Below are 16,757 nucleotides of genomic sequence, written 5' to 3'. Positions count from 1 at the left end.
TGAATCCATGAAAATACACTCCTTGTTTCTACACAGTAAGTTTAAGGTGGTGGTTATGAGCCTGAGGTCTAGTGGTGTGAGTTTGAATGCCATCTCCACCAATTCCTTCCTGGTCAAATCAGGAAAGTTGCCTCACTCTTCTAAGGCTTAACTTCCTTGTTTGTAAATGGAGAGTAATAATATTAGCTCATGTATCAAGTATGAGAATCAAGTAAAACGATCTGACTAAATTAAATGATTTGTTTAGAGCATTCAGCCCAGTGCCAGGCACATAGTAAATACTTAATAGGTTATCTGTTATACTAAAGATGCCAATTATCTTTAAGATACTCTGTGCATTTAATGCAGCTTCAGTTGGGCATTTGTTTCTGTGTATGATTTGCAGTTTTACTGACAGCTAATCTTTAGAGGGTATTTTTTGTTTATTTTCTTTTGTATTTTTGGAGTCTTGTGTCTTCTGAATTGTGGATAAGTCTCAACAGAGGTGTTTTGGTTTTGCATTTGCTTTTGCTGGAGAGACATCTTTTGTTCTTTTCGTCCTATTTCTTCCTTCTTTCCTGCTTTAAGTTCATAAAGATATTCTCCCATATGTTAAATCCTATAGGTTTTATTGTTTTACCTTTCAGACTTAGATTTATAATTCATCTGGGAAAAGATGGGGTTATAGTGGAAGTGTGGAAGTTAAGTTTTGTTTTTTTCTATGAAGATTGACCCAATTGACCCAGAGCTATTTCTTGAGAAGGCTGTTCTTTCTCCACTGCTCTATAATGTTGTCTTGATCATATATCCATGAATATCTTCTGGACTCTCTGTTCCACTGCAAAATTTGCTCCTGCTGCTGCTGCTGTTAAGTCGCTTCAGTCGTGTCCAACTCTGTGTGACCCCATAGACGGCAGCCCATCAGGCTCCCCTGTCCCTGGGATTCTCCAGGCAAGAACATTGGAGTGGGTTGCCATTTCCTTATCCAATGCATGAAAGTGAAAAGTGAAAAATTTGCTAGCCTTATGCCAATTCCATACTGTCTTAATGCTAAGTCTTGATATCCGGTAGAATAAGTCTTCCCGCCTTCATCTTCAAGACTGTTTTGGGTATTTCTGACCTTTTCCTTTCCATATAATCTTAAAATCGGCTTGTTAGCTTCCACATTAAAAAAAAGCTGCTGAGATTGTGAATTGGAATTGCACAGTCTCTAGATCAATTGGAGGAAAATTGACATCTTTACAACATTAAATTTTCTCGTCCTTGAACATGGTACACTCCTACATTAATTTATATCTTCTTTATAGTCTTCCAGTAATGTTTTACAGTTTTCCATGTGAAAGTTTTTATGCTAATTTTTTTTGCCTTGGGGTTCCTACATACCTTGGTACAGGCTTAAAGTTTCAACTTAACAAGGTGATATGTTTTCTTTTCCAAGAGAGATCTTGGGCTATGGTGAGCTTACCCATGACTACTCTGGAGTTGTAGACTGTGTTTCAGATACTTTTTCATTGACAACCATTTGATAATCATAGCTCTTTAGGAGCTTTGTTCTTATAGGCCTAAGGTCTTATCTTTTACTCCTGCTTTCATGAAAACCTCAGGCCTCTGACGCCTGGGTGTCTACCTCTAATCAAGACTGACCTTTCCATTCTGGCTTTGCAATCTCTCTGTGTTTCTGGTACCTTTGAGTTTCTTCACCTTTTGAGCTTAGCTATGTATTGAAAACATTATTACTATTATTATTTTGCTTTTAAAAGACAGTATGTTATGTCTGCTCCCTATCCTTGCCTGTTCCACCCACCCTACCACCAAGTCCCAATCCCAGGTTCTGTTGAACTTGGGATTCAACAAGTTCAGGTCCCAGGTCTGTTGAACTTCCATGTTCCCCAGTGTGGTGGCCCTTACTCTCTATGCCGTCTGTTTTGATCATAGTTGGCTGAGAAGTTCTAATGTTTAGAGTCAGAGAAGGAGTTTTCAATCAGGCTTAGAAGCCATACTTCTGGAAGGCTTCTGCAATACTACTTGCAACCTTGAAAAAAGTCCATTAATATAATAGTTAAATAAGGGAATGAGGGAGAGCTAAATAGGAAAGTATGGAAAGGTTTTCAAGTCACATTACTAAATAAAAAGAAAATGTTTACAATAATATACATGCTGCTGCTGCTGCTAAGTCGCTTCAGTCGTGTCCGACTCTGTGCGACCCCATAGATGGCAGCCCACCAGGCTCCCCTGTCCCTGGGATTCTCCAGGCAAGAACACTGGAGTGGGTTGCCATTTCCTTCTCCAATGCATGAAAGTGAAAAGTGAAAGTGAAGTCGCTCAGTCGTGCCGACTCTTTGCGACCCCATGGACTGCAGCCTACCAGGCTCCTCTGTCCATGGGATTTTCCAGGCAAGAGTACTGGAGTGGGGTGCCATAAAGTAATTTATGTAAGTATAATTCAAAGCAACTCTCCCTTTAAAATATTTTTATAGCAATAGATTTGGAAGGCCACACACAAAACTTTTCATAGTAGCTACTTCTAACATGAGACTGAGGTGAAGGGTAGATGGAGAAAGGAGTCTCTTCTCATGGAGTTTTTCATCTTCTTTTGTATTATGTAATTTGTTTGATTTCTTATTTGATTACAAGTAATACAATTTCTTTTTTTTTTAAATTGTTTATTTATTTGTTTGCTTCAGGTCTTTGTTGTAGTGCATGGGTTTTACTTTAGTTGCAGCTTGGGCTTAGTTACCCCAAGATATGTGGAATCTTAGTTCTCCAACCAGAGATTGAGCCTATTTCCACTGCTCTGCAAGGCAGATTCTTAACCACAGGACTACCAGGGAAGTCCTCATAATTTCTATTACTCGTATAATTTAACAGTTAACCATTTCACTTCTCCCAGCTCAGGCCGCAAGCCCTTGATGGCCTTCATAGCCTTGCTTTCTCCTCACTTGCTCATCCATCATCTGTGCTCCAGTCACCTGGCTGTCCCTCTATCCCTTGAGAGTGCTATTCTCCTTTTCACCGAGGGCCTTTGCCTTTCGCATTCTTTCTGCAGTGTTCTTCCCTCACCTCTTCCTAGGTCACTATGGCCCCTCCTTTGGTGGTTTTCAATTTCTACAACATGTCCTCAGTGCAGCCCTCCCTGGACTTCAGACCAGGTAATATTTTCTGTTCTATGCTGCTGCTGCTGCTGCTGCTACTACTAAGTCATTTCAGTCGTGTCTGACTCTGTGCGACCCCATAGATGGCAGCCCACCAGGCTCCTCCGTCCATGGGATTCCCCAGGCAAGAACACTGGAGTGGGTTGCCATTTCCTTCTCCAATGCATGAAAGTGGAAAGTAAAAGTGAAGTCACTCAGTCATGTCCGACTCTTAGCAACCCCATGGACTGCAGCCTACCAGGCTCCTCCGTCCATGGGATTTTCCAGGCAAGAGTACTGGAGTGGGGTGCCATTGCCTTCTCTGTGTTCTATGATACCCTACTATGTTTATCTTTTACAACAATTACTACAAGTTTAATGAAAAATTGATTTTGAGAGTCATTGTATAATGCTGAACAACTCCAGTAGAACATAAGCTTCATCCTTTCAGGGACGAGGGCTGTCTCATTTGCTGATTAATTCCCAGGGCCTAACAGAGCTCCTTGTACATAGTAGGACCTTGAAACACACTTTTTGAAGGTATCAACAAGTAAGTGAATGAGATTTTTTTGAAATCTTGAGCATAGTTTCTGATTCCTTTCAATCCTTTCATGAAAATTTAGGGATCATGTTGGAAATATTGATTCCTTTTCTGTTCCTGTTTAGGACTGATTTGTGTATTGCAGGTAATGTTACTCTGTAGTCCTTTATACTTGGAGTGCATTTTGGGAATCTCCATAAAATGCCTCCTCTAGAATTCCCAGTGCCTGTAAGTCTGTGAAGGTCCTCTGCCCATGAACAAAGGAGGGACCTAAGAGACCTCTAACAATAGGAAAGTGAAAGTGAAGTCACTCAGTTGTGTCCGACTCTTTGCGACCCCATGGACTGTAGCCTGCCAGGCTCCTCTGTCCATGAGATTTTCCAGGCAAGAATACTGGACTGGGCTGCCATTTAGGAGAGGTACTTATTTCCTGGGCTGAGTGCTGCCCAAGAGACTCTCTCCCTATCTCCAGGAACGACTTCCTCTATGCTTGTCTCCTGGCTCCCATGACACCTTGTCGGCTCCCATCCAACATCTTCAACTTCAGATGCAAGCTAGTCTTTTGTTGTCTCACTGGAGTTTCTCTGTTGGACAATTTCCTGTCCATGGATCCTTATGAGAGTATGCTGAAATTTCACTCCTAGTGTCATCAAGAGTGAAATGAACTAAATTGAACTCTAGAGAATGTGCTTTAATACATAAGAGCACAGCCAAGTAATTGCTGTGTTGAGCAAAGGAGGAAATCCGTCACCATAAAACTCCTGCTGTAGGACAACTCATTTCCAAGCAAGATCATAACGGGAGTCATCTAAACACAATTAAACCTTTATGATTTTTTTTAAAGGACCATCAGACTATGATTAACATTTCATTTCACTTAAGTAAAAGGTCAGAATTTTTTGATGTTCCAGTTATAGGGGCAATATGTTTTGCATATGTTCATCAGAACTTAATGGATGACTTCCGTTATAAAAAAGTTTCAGCCATGTTGAAACTCCTGATGGATGATCCCTAGTGGAAAATCCTTTTTGCTGCTCACCCTATAATTGGATGTTATGGCTATCCACACAGTTCTTTCTAATGATTTCTGAAAAGGAAAGGCTGCTAGCTTGGATGTTTCGTTTATTGCTTGTCAGAGGGCAATTTTTGAATGACTATCACCTTATAAGAAGCAGAACGCTTCCATTCTCAGAGAAAAGTGATCGTAATTGGACTTTACATATGTTTCCCTTTTCGAGATACCACAGAATTTGTTTATGACTATCTTTAGCATGAACAGGAAACTTACAATGAAACTCAAATGGAGGGGAATAAAGTTAAAATGTTATAAAACTCATGGAAAATCTGTTCCAAATGATCCAGTGGCTTTAAAAAGTCCATTTTAAAAACATGAGAATGATGCAGCATAGTTGTCTTGTTCAGTAGCAGGGAGGGGCATTGCTGTGCCAACCACACTTTCTGGTTCTGTGACCAGCTGCTCATTTTTTGTCAGAAAAACAGCTGGGTGGGACCACAGCTAGTCTCTGGCTGTGGGGAGAAGTTTTTCTGTGAGCAACTGACAAGTTTGTATTAAAGGATACACCAGGAGTTTTGGCTCCTTAGCAGCACCCTAACCCTAACCTTAACCTCAACACTAAATTTGGTTTCTAAACAAGACCATTTATATGAGTAATCTGAGGAGACAGTGTTCCAGAGAATTCACATCACCCCTTAAGAGGTCACCAAGCATTCGTCACCACTCTTAGTTCCTCTACTGGTCAGATCTGCACCATAGGGGACGCTTATCTGTTGGGATAAGCCAGGGTATGCTGCTGTAACAAAAAAGCCTAAAGTCAGCAGGCATTGTTTTAGGTTTTGCTGGTGGATGATGAAAAAATGTTTTCCTACACAGGAAGTCTGTTTATCTTTCCCTCTGATCTGGAGACAGACAATGGTGGAGATGTCTGTCCATCTACCTGGTTCCTGGAGTGAGGGAGATGAACAGTATGGCCCCCCTGACCTACATTGCAGATAAGTTTCTGTGACTATCCATTACCAAGATTTAGTGACGTCACTGACTGATACCACATCTCTTGCAGTATTATAGATGAATAGATGCACACTCATGCAGGTGAAACAGATGGCTTAGGACTCTAGTCAAGGGCCGGGGACCCCATGTCTGAGCTCTGTTAACATGGCAGGCTGATTCATTTTTTGTCTGGCAGAGTCATGAAAAGTCATTGATTTTTCCATCAGCTACTAAGTCTTCAGTCTGATGAGGTCATTCTGATCCCATGTGACCCTCAGAGTGAACGCGATCTTTTGCAAAGAGAGCAAAATAACATTTTTTTTTGAGGGGGGGGAGGGGTTCAGCATTACAGGTAGGGTGAACAACCATTCCCATTTGCCTGGGACTGGGAGATTTCCCAGAACACAGACCTATCAGTGGTAAAACCAGGCAAGTTCCAGGCTAACTGGATGAGTAGGTCACTCTAATTACTGAGGTGATATCTCCTAGCAACAATTAAGATTCATGCAGCATAAACTCCCGCTGTATGTTTCAATTTTTTTCCATCATAATATTTATTACATTGTATTGTAAATGACCTAGACATGCAGGATCTATCTGCCCACCAAACTCTGGGCTCCCAAGACCAAGGACTGTTTCCTTTCCACTTATATTCCCAATATCTTGGATAGTGCCTGCCATTTCAAAAGAGCACAATAAGTATTTATTGAATGGATGAATGGACGCTGTTTCTCTGTTATTTTTCATTCCCAAAACTTGTATGTTGTGATTGGCTTTTTCTCCTTTGAAGATCAGTTCTGGCTTGATACTAATTTGATTACAAAGCAAGGCAAGACTCTTCCTGACTGCAGCTACAAGCTTGTGTAAAGCTTTCACTGTGACCTATAATGTGAAATTACACAAACTCAGCACTGAACTTCAGCATAAACTGATTCCTTATTAGACTGACTGAATAATTGAATCTCCTTGTTTGGCATTTGTTTAAAGACATGGGACAAATGGTGAACATTTGAAGCTGTGGAAACAGATGTTAAAAATTTGATCTAGCTGTTTCTGGTAACTGGGACTATTGTGACTGAAGACCCAAACTTCCAGGTCTGTCCCCACCTTTGGGAATGCAGAACAGCATGCCTACCCCACCCCACCAAATGCCCTCCAAACCAGAGGCGGGAGGAAAGTCTCCATGGGCACGCCTCCTGATGGACTACGTTCATGCCCAGTTAAGGGCAGCAAACAGTGGACTGAGAAACTTGGTCTGGAGAACTAGAGCCAGGTCTCTTCCAGTTGAATATTTTCTTAACAGGCCTTAGAAGTGTGCTGAGAAAGAGTTTAATTGTTCTTGACTTACAGACTGAATCTTCAGACATTTTTGTTTTCGCTAATTACCCACGATGAGTGACTCCTTAGTGACTAAACTTTTCTGTCTGTGCTGGGTCTTTGTTGTGTTGCCTGGGGCTCTTTTGTTGCTGTGCGCAGGCTTTCTCTAGATGCAGAGAGTGCGGCTACTCTTGCGGAGCTCGGGATCTGGAGTATCACGGCTCCAGCAGTTGCAGCTCACTGGCTCTATCTGGAGCATGGGCTGTCTAGTTGTGGCTTAGTTACCCTGTGGCATGTGGGATCTTAGTTCTCGAAACAGGAATCAAACCCATGTCCCCTGCATTGGCAGGTGGATTCTTAAGCACTGAACCACCAGGGAAATCTTGACTAAGCTTTTCTGAGAAGTGATTTAAATTCTAGAAGGAGGTCCTGTGGAGCAGTGGAAGATCACTAAACTTGTATTAAGAGGACCTAAAAAACATATCCTCAGTTTCTTCATCTGTAAAATGTGTTTAATAATATCTACCTTTCTTACTTTATGAGATAGCTTGTGGGGGTCAAAGAAGATAAAGCCAGTGAAAACAGTCTGAAGATTGTAAAATGCAGAATGAATATAAGATGTATATTTTCTATCTCATGAATTCACCTGATTCTTCTATAACAAAACTTATCTAAACTTGCCTCTGCTTTAATATTTCCTTTTGTAAGTCAATTATACTTCAATAAAAAACAAGGGGGGAAAAAAACCCCTTCCTTTTATTTATTTTTCTCATCACAGAAAGGTAATAGTCGGTGCCTTGTAGGTGTGTTTTCTTTATGACAGAGGAAGACACAGATACCATGATCTTACTTGTATATGTATGTACTAGTTCATGTTCAAGATCATGCAGTTAAATGTACAGTTTAAACACAAGTGTATCTATCTCATTGCCCATGAAATTTCTATCACATTGTATTACCGTCCAGATTTTAAAGGGTTTCCCACCATTTTTTAAAATATCGTGGCTTTGGTATACAAGTTCATTTGGGGCTTTATCACATTATTTTCTAGATTTTGATTATAATTCTTCATCGTTTGTCACTCCAGACTGAAATATCCTACTGCTTATTCTGGAGGTCCTTTCCTTTTCCTTGCTTTTATTTGGACCTGTCTTGAGATATAACAGCTAAAGCTGCATGTAATATTCCAGGTGCAGGCCCTCCCGGGTTGGGTACCAGGGCAGGAGAATGTTTTCAGGTGTATTGCCAATGCTTATCATGGAACTCAGGTTATCATGAGCTGTTTTGGCTGAAGTAGGACAGTTTCAAAGGAACATCCTCCAGCTTCAGCCAGCAGCCGTGTGGCCAGGCATTAGGGAACATGATGTCTTAAGGTCTCTGAAATTCTTTCATTTATTTATTCAACAGGTTTTTTTTTTTTTTTTTTAAAGTATGGATCCAGTGCCAATTTCTGGTCTATTTGCTGTGGGTAGGATAGAGAGTAAAACACCCCAAATCCCTGTCTTCATGGACCAAATCCAGCGGTGTGGAGAGACAGCTGACAGATACAGAAATGTAATGTCAGGTGATAAGCACTATGTAGGATAAAGTTGGGTGAGAGGAAAAGGGGAAGACTGGGCAGAGGGCTTTGCTTTTGACATGGAATGGTCAGTGACATCGCTGATAAGGTGACATTTGAACAGAAACTTGAAGGCAATAAAGGTTACCTCAAGGAAGAACAGTCCAGGCAGAGAGAACGTACAAAGGTCGCAGGGCAGTTTTGTGCCATGTTTGAGGTATGCTGGCACAGCTGGAGCTAAGTGAGTGTGGGGAGAACTGAGGAGATGAGACAAGTTCAGAGCTTCAATGTCAAGGAAGGGCAGATCATGCATGGTCTTACAAGTTTTGGCGAAGTACTTAGGATTTTATTATAAGCAAAGAACTGATCTGATTGGACTTATTTTAAGACACTCATTCTGTTTACCCTGGGGAGAATGGACTATGGGAAAGGAATGAGGCCAGTTAGCCAGCTATTGTAATAATCCAGATGAGGGGCAACAATGGCTTGGTTCAGGGTGATGGCAGAGGTAAGGGCCAGATGTCACTAAATCCTGGGAATAGACTGGATACCCACTGGATAATTCCAGAAAGAGGAATTACTGATGACTCCAAGGTTTTCAGCTTGAGAAACCACAAAAATTGGATGAATGAAGTTGCCTTTTATTGAGAGAAGGAATACTATGGGAGGCATGTTTTGTGTGTGTGTGTGTATGTTTGTAGGTGGTAGTAGGGACTTAGGAAATCTATTTTGTGAATTTTAAGTCTGAGTTACTTCCATGGAAGAATTTCAAGGAGGCAGCTAGACATGAGTATGCAGTGTTTGGAGGAGAGGTTTGGGCTGGCTTTAGAAGTGTGAGGCTAAATGAGATCACCTAGACAGACAGATAAATCATTAAGAAAGAGGCCAGAGCACTGAACATTCAGATCAGATCAGATCAGTCGCTCAGTCGTGTCCGACTCTTTGCGACCCCATGAATCGCAGCATGCCAGGCCTCCGTGTCCATCACCAACTCCCAGAGTTCACTCAGACTCACGTCTCATCTCATCAGCCATCTCATCCTCTGTCGTTCCCTTCTCCTCCTGCCCCCAATCCCTCCCAGCATCAGAGTCTTTTCCAATGAGTCAACTCTTCCCATGAGGTGGCCAAAGTACTGGAGTTTCAGCTTTAGCATCATTCCTTCCAAAGAAATCCCAGGGCTGATCTCCTTCAGAATGGACTGGTTGGATCTCCTTGCAGTCCAAGGGACTCTCAAGAGTCTTCTCCAACACCACAGTTTAAAAGCATCAATTCTTTGGCACTCAGCTTTCTTTACAGTCCAAGTCTCACATCCATACATGACTACTGGAAAAACCATAGCCTTGACTAGATGGACCTTTGTTGGCAAGGTAATGTCTCTGCTTTTGAATATGCTATCTAGGTTGGTCATAACTTTCCTTCCAAGGAGTAAGCGCCTTTTAATTTCATGGCTGCAGTCACCATCTGTAGTGATTTTGGAGCCCAGAAAAATAGGACTCCAACATACCAGATAGAGTTTGGGGAGATAGATGGAACCAGTAAAGAGAAGCAGTCACTTAAAAGCTATTCTGGCGGCTGTGTAGCAGCAGCTACTGTAAATACTGGGCTTATATATTAGAGATCTACTCCAGGGTGGGGGGAAGGGCATCAGGGAAGATTTATGCCTGTGCATGTGGCTGCTACACAGGATCGTTATGATAAAGCGCACACACAAGAGCCCTTTCTTATCTTTACCAGATCTGTAGGAGATTGCCCAGTCACTGCCAAAAATCAGGATGAACTAGTTTATATCAGAGGAATTTGCTTAACTGAATTGAATCAAAAGATCATATATTCCTGATGAGTGAGTGAAAGTCGCTCAGTCGTGTCCAACTCTTTGTGACCCCATGGAATATACAGTCCATGGAATTCTCCAGGCCAGAATACTGGAGTGGGCAGCTGTTCCTTTCTCTAGGGGATCTTCCTGACCCAGGGATCAAACCCAGGTCTCCCACATTGCAGGCAGATTCTTTAGTGTCTGAGCCACCAGGGAAGTCCATATTCCTGATAATATATCTATAATATGATAGAAACAAAGAGCTCTCGATACCGTAGATACACAAACCAGAAGCATGTGCATTTATGAATCTCCAAGATTAGACATAGCACAATGCATATTAGCAAAATCATCTGTGTGTGCATGTTAGTCACTCAGTTGTGTCTGACTCTTTGTGACTCCCGCCAGGCTCCTCTGTCCATGGAATTCCCCCGGCAAGAATATTGGAGTGGGTTGCCATTCCCTTCTCCACGGGATCTTCCCAACCCAGGGAATGAACCTGGGTCTCCTACATTGCAGGCAAATTCTTTACCATCTGAGTCTATATAATACACATAAATAAAGTTTGGGCTTTGGAACTCTTTTTCTTCTGATTGAAATTGGTATTTCATTTTCTAATATAGGTCTCCCCATAAAAAGCTTGTTTACCCCATGATGTATCTCAGGTGTGGATCTAATGATTCAATTTTCAGTTCTCAAGCATGTTGAGTTTCTTCAGTTGCAGTTCTGGACAGCAGCAACTGCTTCATCTGATAGACAATCAAAGCCATCTGTGCAAGATGGGTGAAATACCAGTAGATTAAAAAAATATTCTGCTTTCATCCTATGGACTCTTGCATCCCTGCCCCCAATACTGTCACCATACCATCCCTAATCTGGCCACCTAGGAGTTCAGAAGGAGAGGTAGAGTCAGAGGATAAAGGTATCAAATTCTTGGTTAAGCTGGAAACGTCTTGATTCTTGTATTAAGATTTAAAAGAATAGTAGCAGAGATAAGGCTTCTTTGGGCTGGGTCACAGAAGGGAGAATTGGAGAGGGAGTGGGAGGGGTGGTGCTGGGACACTAATGAGCTGAGACGTGGCCATAACTTGCACCCCTACTTCATTATTTCCAAAGATGTGAGGGGTGGGGGTACAAAGTTGTGAATTATCAAACCTCACATGTATTCAGACCTCATGCTCTAAGTCCTAGAAAGAGCTCATTGTTTCCTCTGACTTAATTTCAGAGGAGGAACACCGGGTTGGGTCTGTCACCAGTGAGACCACCAGGGATGTCCAGCTGAGGAGTGGTGCTAGGGGGAGAGTGTTAGCCTTGGTGGAAGCAGCACAGTGGCTTTGAGCCTTCTCCGTGGAGCACTAGCATCCTTTAGATGAATGCTCTTCTCTCCATGTGGCAGGGTAGTAAAATGGGCTTGCTGCCCTTGACAGGCCCAGTAGGGCCTCTTTTTGATTGTGTTCATCTTCATTCTTTCATATGCTTTCTTGGAGAGCTTTCTTTGTGCCACAAATGTAGATTTAATATCTGCTTCTTTGTCTTCCAGTGCTATCTCTGTTATAGCATTTACTTTACTGCACTGTATCTACTTATCTGTCTCCCCTACTAGATTATGAGCTTTTTGAGAACAAAGACCAAGTTACAATTGTCTTTATATTTTCTAACACCCAGGATAGTGCCTGGGTCATGGTAGGTAATCAATAATAACTTGTTATAAAGGAAAACAGATGGGTTCACTTTATGCTATGAGTGTTCTGTTACCTGGTGTGAGTAACTGGAGTAGGTAAAGGAGAGTGACTTGGGTAAGAAATAAAACACTTTCTGCTCAGTGGACATTAAATAACAATAATTAACCACCTACATCGTATCTTCTCATCTTCATTTCCTTTCCTTCAAATAACAGATTGAAGCCTCTTTTCTCTGGAAAGTCTTTGCTGATTATCCTTACAATCTGCCAGTCAGTCTCCTCCTTCCTATAGTATTTCCTGTTACCATTTTGTAGCCATAAATATATATTCCTAGATTTTGGGGGGGGGGCTTTAAAATTCATGGGAAATAGATGGGGAAACAGTGGAAACAGTGTCAGACTTTATTTTTTGGGGCTCCAAAATCACTGCAGATGGTGACTGCAGCCATGAAATTAAAAGATGCTTACTCCTTGGAAGGAAAGTTATGACCAACCTAGATAGCATATTGAAAAACAGAGACATTATTTTGCCAACAAAGGTCTGTCTAGTCAAGGCTATGGTTTTTCCAGTGGTCATGTATGGATGTGAGAGTTGGACTGTGAAGAAAGCTGAGCGCCAAAGAATTGATGCTTTTGAACCGTGGTGTTGGAGGAGACTCTTAAGAGTCCCTTGGACTGCAAGGAGATCCAACCAGTCCATTCTAAGGAGATCAGCCCTGGGAGTTCTTTGGAAGGAATGATGCTAAAGCTGAAACTCCAGTACTTTGGCCACCTCATGCAAAGAGTTGACTCATTGGAAAAGACTCTGATTCTGGGAGGGTTTGGGGGCAAGAGGAAAAGGGGATGACAGAGGATGAGATGGCTGGATGGCATCACTGACTCGATGGATGTGAGTTTGAGTGAACTCTGGGAGTTGGTGATGGACAGGGAGGCCTGGCGTGCTGCGATTCATGGGGTTGCAAGGAGTCAGACATGACTGAACAACTGAACTGAACTGAACTGAAAATCACTGCAGATGGTGACTGCAGCCATGAAATCAGAAGATGATGGCTTTTTGTCAGGAAAACCATGACAAACTAGACAGTGTGTTGAAAAGCAGAGACATTACTCTGCCAACAAAGGTCCGTATAGTCAAAGCTATGGTCTTCCCAGTGGGTACTTACAGTCATGAGAGCTGGACTGAAAAGAAGGCAGGGAGCCAAAGAATTGATGCCTTCAAACTGTGATGCTGGAGAAGACTCCTGAAAGTCCCTTGGATAGCAAGGAGATAAATCTAGTCAATCTTAAGGGAAATCAACCCTGAAAACTCCTTGGAAGGACTGATGCTGAAGCTCCAGTATTTTGGTCATCTGATATGAACATCTGACTCATTGGAAAAGTCCCTAGTGCTGGAAAAGACTGAGGGTAGAGGGAGAAGAGGGCATCAGAGGATGCAATGGCTGGATGGCATCACTGATGGAATGGACATGAACTTGGGAAAACTTTGGGAGATAGTGAGGGACAGAGAGGCCTGGCATGTTGTAGTCCATGGAGTTGCAAAGAGTTGGACATGACTGGGTGACTGAACAATAACAAGGACTTAGAATCAAATAAAATATAATCATGATCAATAACATGTCAACAAGATAAAGCTGCAGCTGTAATCCTCTCAAATAATTTAACATGCCCCAAGTCCTATAAAACTGTCATAAATGCACATTGATTATCCAAGAATATCTGGATTATGTAAAATTTATGCAAAAACATAAAATCTGTTCTATTATGAAAAATTTCCCCAAACTAATATACACATTAAAATGAATATTTTCAACACATTTGTTCTGCTTTTAAATTATAAATGGAATATTGGAGGATTATTTAGATAGTTTAGAAGTCTTTTAATACAAGTAGTGGCTCCCTTGGTGGCTCAGATGGTAAAGTATCCACCTGCAATGCAGGAGACCTGGGTCAGTCCCTGGGTTGGGAAGATCCCCTGGAGAAGGGAATGGCTACCCTCTCCAGTATTCTTGCCTGGAGAATCCTCTGGACGGAGGAGACTGGCAGGCCACAGTCCATGGGGTCGCAGTGTTAGGTATGAGCAACTAAGCACAGTACTAGTCAGCAAGTTAGAAGTTAGGCCTCCTTGCCCTTCATAGGTTGTTCTCTCCAAAGCAGGATCTTCCAACTCATTCACTTGGTCCTGTAGTCACACCTGAATTAGCAGGCTCAACAAATGTTTCCTCCGGTTTCTGACAATAGTAGTGTTTCTTTTCTCCTCGTAAAAACTGACCCAATATTCCTAACCTGCTTCATCTCCTTTTCTTTTTCTTTGTTTAAAGCTAAAGGCATAGTTGCTCAGTAGAAGACCAAATCAGAGTCAAGGGAAGACATGGAATAGCCTCAAATCACCCAAGTGCCATTTCCTTCTAGAAATGAGTCTTTCTTGATTTAATTTTTATTGTAAAAGCAGTAAAACAATTCCTGACTGTGAATAAACTCCAAAGGAAAAAAAAAAGACCTTCCAAACATCTATGATATGATTTCTAAGAAGTCTGGCTGTATTTTATTAAAATTCAATAAAACAACAAAAATGTCTTAAAGGCCTACTGTGTGCCAGGCCTGATGTGGGGCTCAGAGGAGACTGAGATGAAAACGACACAGTTTGGCCTTCAAGGAGTCCAGGTGAGGTTGGGAGTTTAGAAAGCAGCACTTGAAGCTAGTCATGGGCACATCCTGTAAGATGACAGTGGACTTGGGCGAGTACTCCCTGGGAAACTTTGGTCATGTGACCAAGGGCTTTTGATTGATACTGATCTACAATCAAGTTTGGTAAGAGGAAGGACCTTTAATAGAAACTGTTTAACAAGAAGCCTCTGTGTTTTTCTAGTGAGATTTGAGTATTAAAATTTGCTTCATGTTTAATTAAGAAAAATCTCATAATCCCACTGAAAACATGATTAACATGTTTGGTGAAGGCTGATATTATAGACAATAGGGAATTCAATTAAGAAAATACAAGGGTGAAACAATAATGTTGAGAAAAAGTATCCTTAGCCTTTTAAGTGTGAAACATATTAATATTATTCAGTTCAGTTCAGTTCAGTCGCTCAGTCATGTCTGACTCTGCGACCCCATGAACCGCAGCATGCCAGGCCTCCCTGTCCATCACCAACTCCCGGAATCCACCCAAACCCATGTCCATCAAGTTGATGATGCCATCCAACCATTTCATCCACTGTCGTCCCCTTCTCCTCCTGCCCCCAATCCCTCCCAGAATCAGGGTCTTTTCAAATGAGTCAGCTCTTTGCATGAGGTGGCCAAAGTATTGCAGTTTCAGCTTCAGCATCAGTCCTTCCAATGAACACCCAGGACTGATCTCCTTGCAGTCCAAGGGACTCTCAAGAGTCTTCTCCAACACCACAGTTCAAAAGCATCAATTCTTCTGCGCTCAGCTTTCTTCACAGTCCAACTCTCACATCCATACATGACCACTGGAAAAACCATAGCCTTGACTAGATGGACCTTTGTTGGCAAAGTAATGTCTCTGCTTTTCAATATGCTATCTAGGTTGGTCATAACTTTCCTTCCAAGGAGTAAGCATCTTTTAATTTCATGGCTGCAATCACGATCCACAGTGATTTTGGAGCCCAGAAAAATAAAGTCTGACACTGTTTCCACTGTTTCCCCATCTATCTGCCATTAAGTGATGGGACCGGATGCCATGATCTTCGTTTTCTGAATGTTGAGTTTTAAGCCAACTTTTTCACTCTCCTCTTTCGTTTTCATCAAGAGGCTCTTTAGTTCTTCTTCACTTTCTGCCATAAGGGTGGTGTCATCTGCATATCTGAGGTTATTGATAATTTCTCCCAGCAACCTTGATTCCAGCTTGTACTTCCTCCAGCCCAGTGTTTCTCACGATGTACTCTGCATGTAAGTTAAATAAGCAGGTGACAATATACAGCCTTGATGTACTCCTTTTCCTATTTGGAACCAGGCTGTTGTTCCATGTCCAGTTCTAACTGTTGCTTCCTGGCCTGCATACAAATTTCTCAAGAGGCAGGTCAGGTGGTCTGGTATGCCCAGCTCTTGAAGAATTTTCCACAGTTTATTGTGATCCACACAGTCAAAGGTTTGGCATAGTCAATAAAGCAGAAATAGATGTTTTTCTGGAACTCTCTTGCTTTTTCGATGATCCAGCGGATGTTGGCAATTTGATCTCTGGTTCCTCTGCCTTTTCTAAAACCAGCTGAACAGCTGGAAGTTCACAGTTCACGTATTGCTGAAGCCTGGCTTGGAGAATTTTAAGCATTACTTTACTAGCGTGGAGCCAAATTGCATGGACTAGTCTGGATTTATGTGATGTAGCTATTATTTGTCTCAGCGTTTTTAGGAGACAACTAGCCCCACACTTCAGTGAAAATAATATATACCCATGTGTGGTAGTGTTTGGGAGAAATGAGTAGCATCAGGGATAAGATTATTTCCAAATAATCTATCAAAAAACAAGACATGCAAGCAAATAATTAGTGGATGCAATTCAGATGTTGGTAATTATCTTGAATATTTTTTGTCTGGAAAGTGGTTGCTTTGTGGCAGACTTATCCACTTTTTTTGACTTTTAAAATAATTCTCAAGTGACTTTTCATAAAGATGAATCCAATTAGAAACAAGACCTCGGAGGTTTTCTTTTTCTCAGGGGCTGCATAGTCTTGTTTCTGGAATTATTGGTGGTTTAGTTGCTAAGTTGTTT

Source organism: Bubalus kerabau, chromosome 1, assembly GCF_029407905.1.
Source record: "Bubalus kerabau isolate K-KA32 ecotype Philippines breed swamp buffalo chromosome 1, PCC_UOA_SB_1v2, whole genome shotgun sequence".
Taxonomy (NCBI): Eukaryota; Metazoa; Chordata; class Mammalia; order Artiodactyla; family Bovidae; genus Bubalus; species Bubalus kerabau.
The sequence above is the reverse complement of the archived record's forward strand: the minus strand, read 5'-3'. Positions refer to the sequence as shown.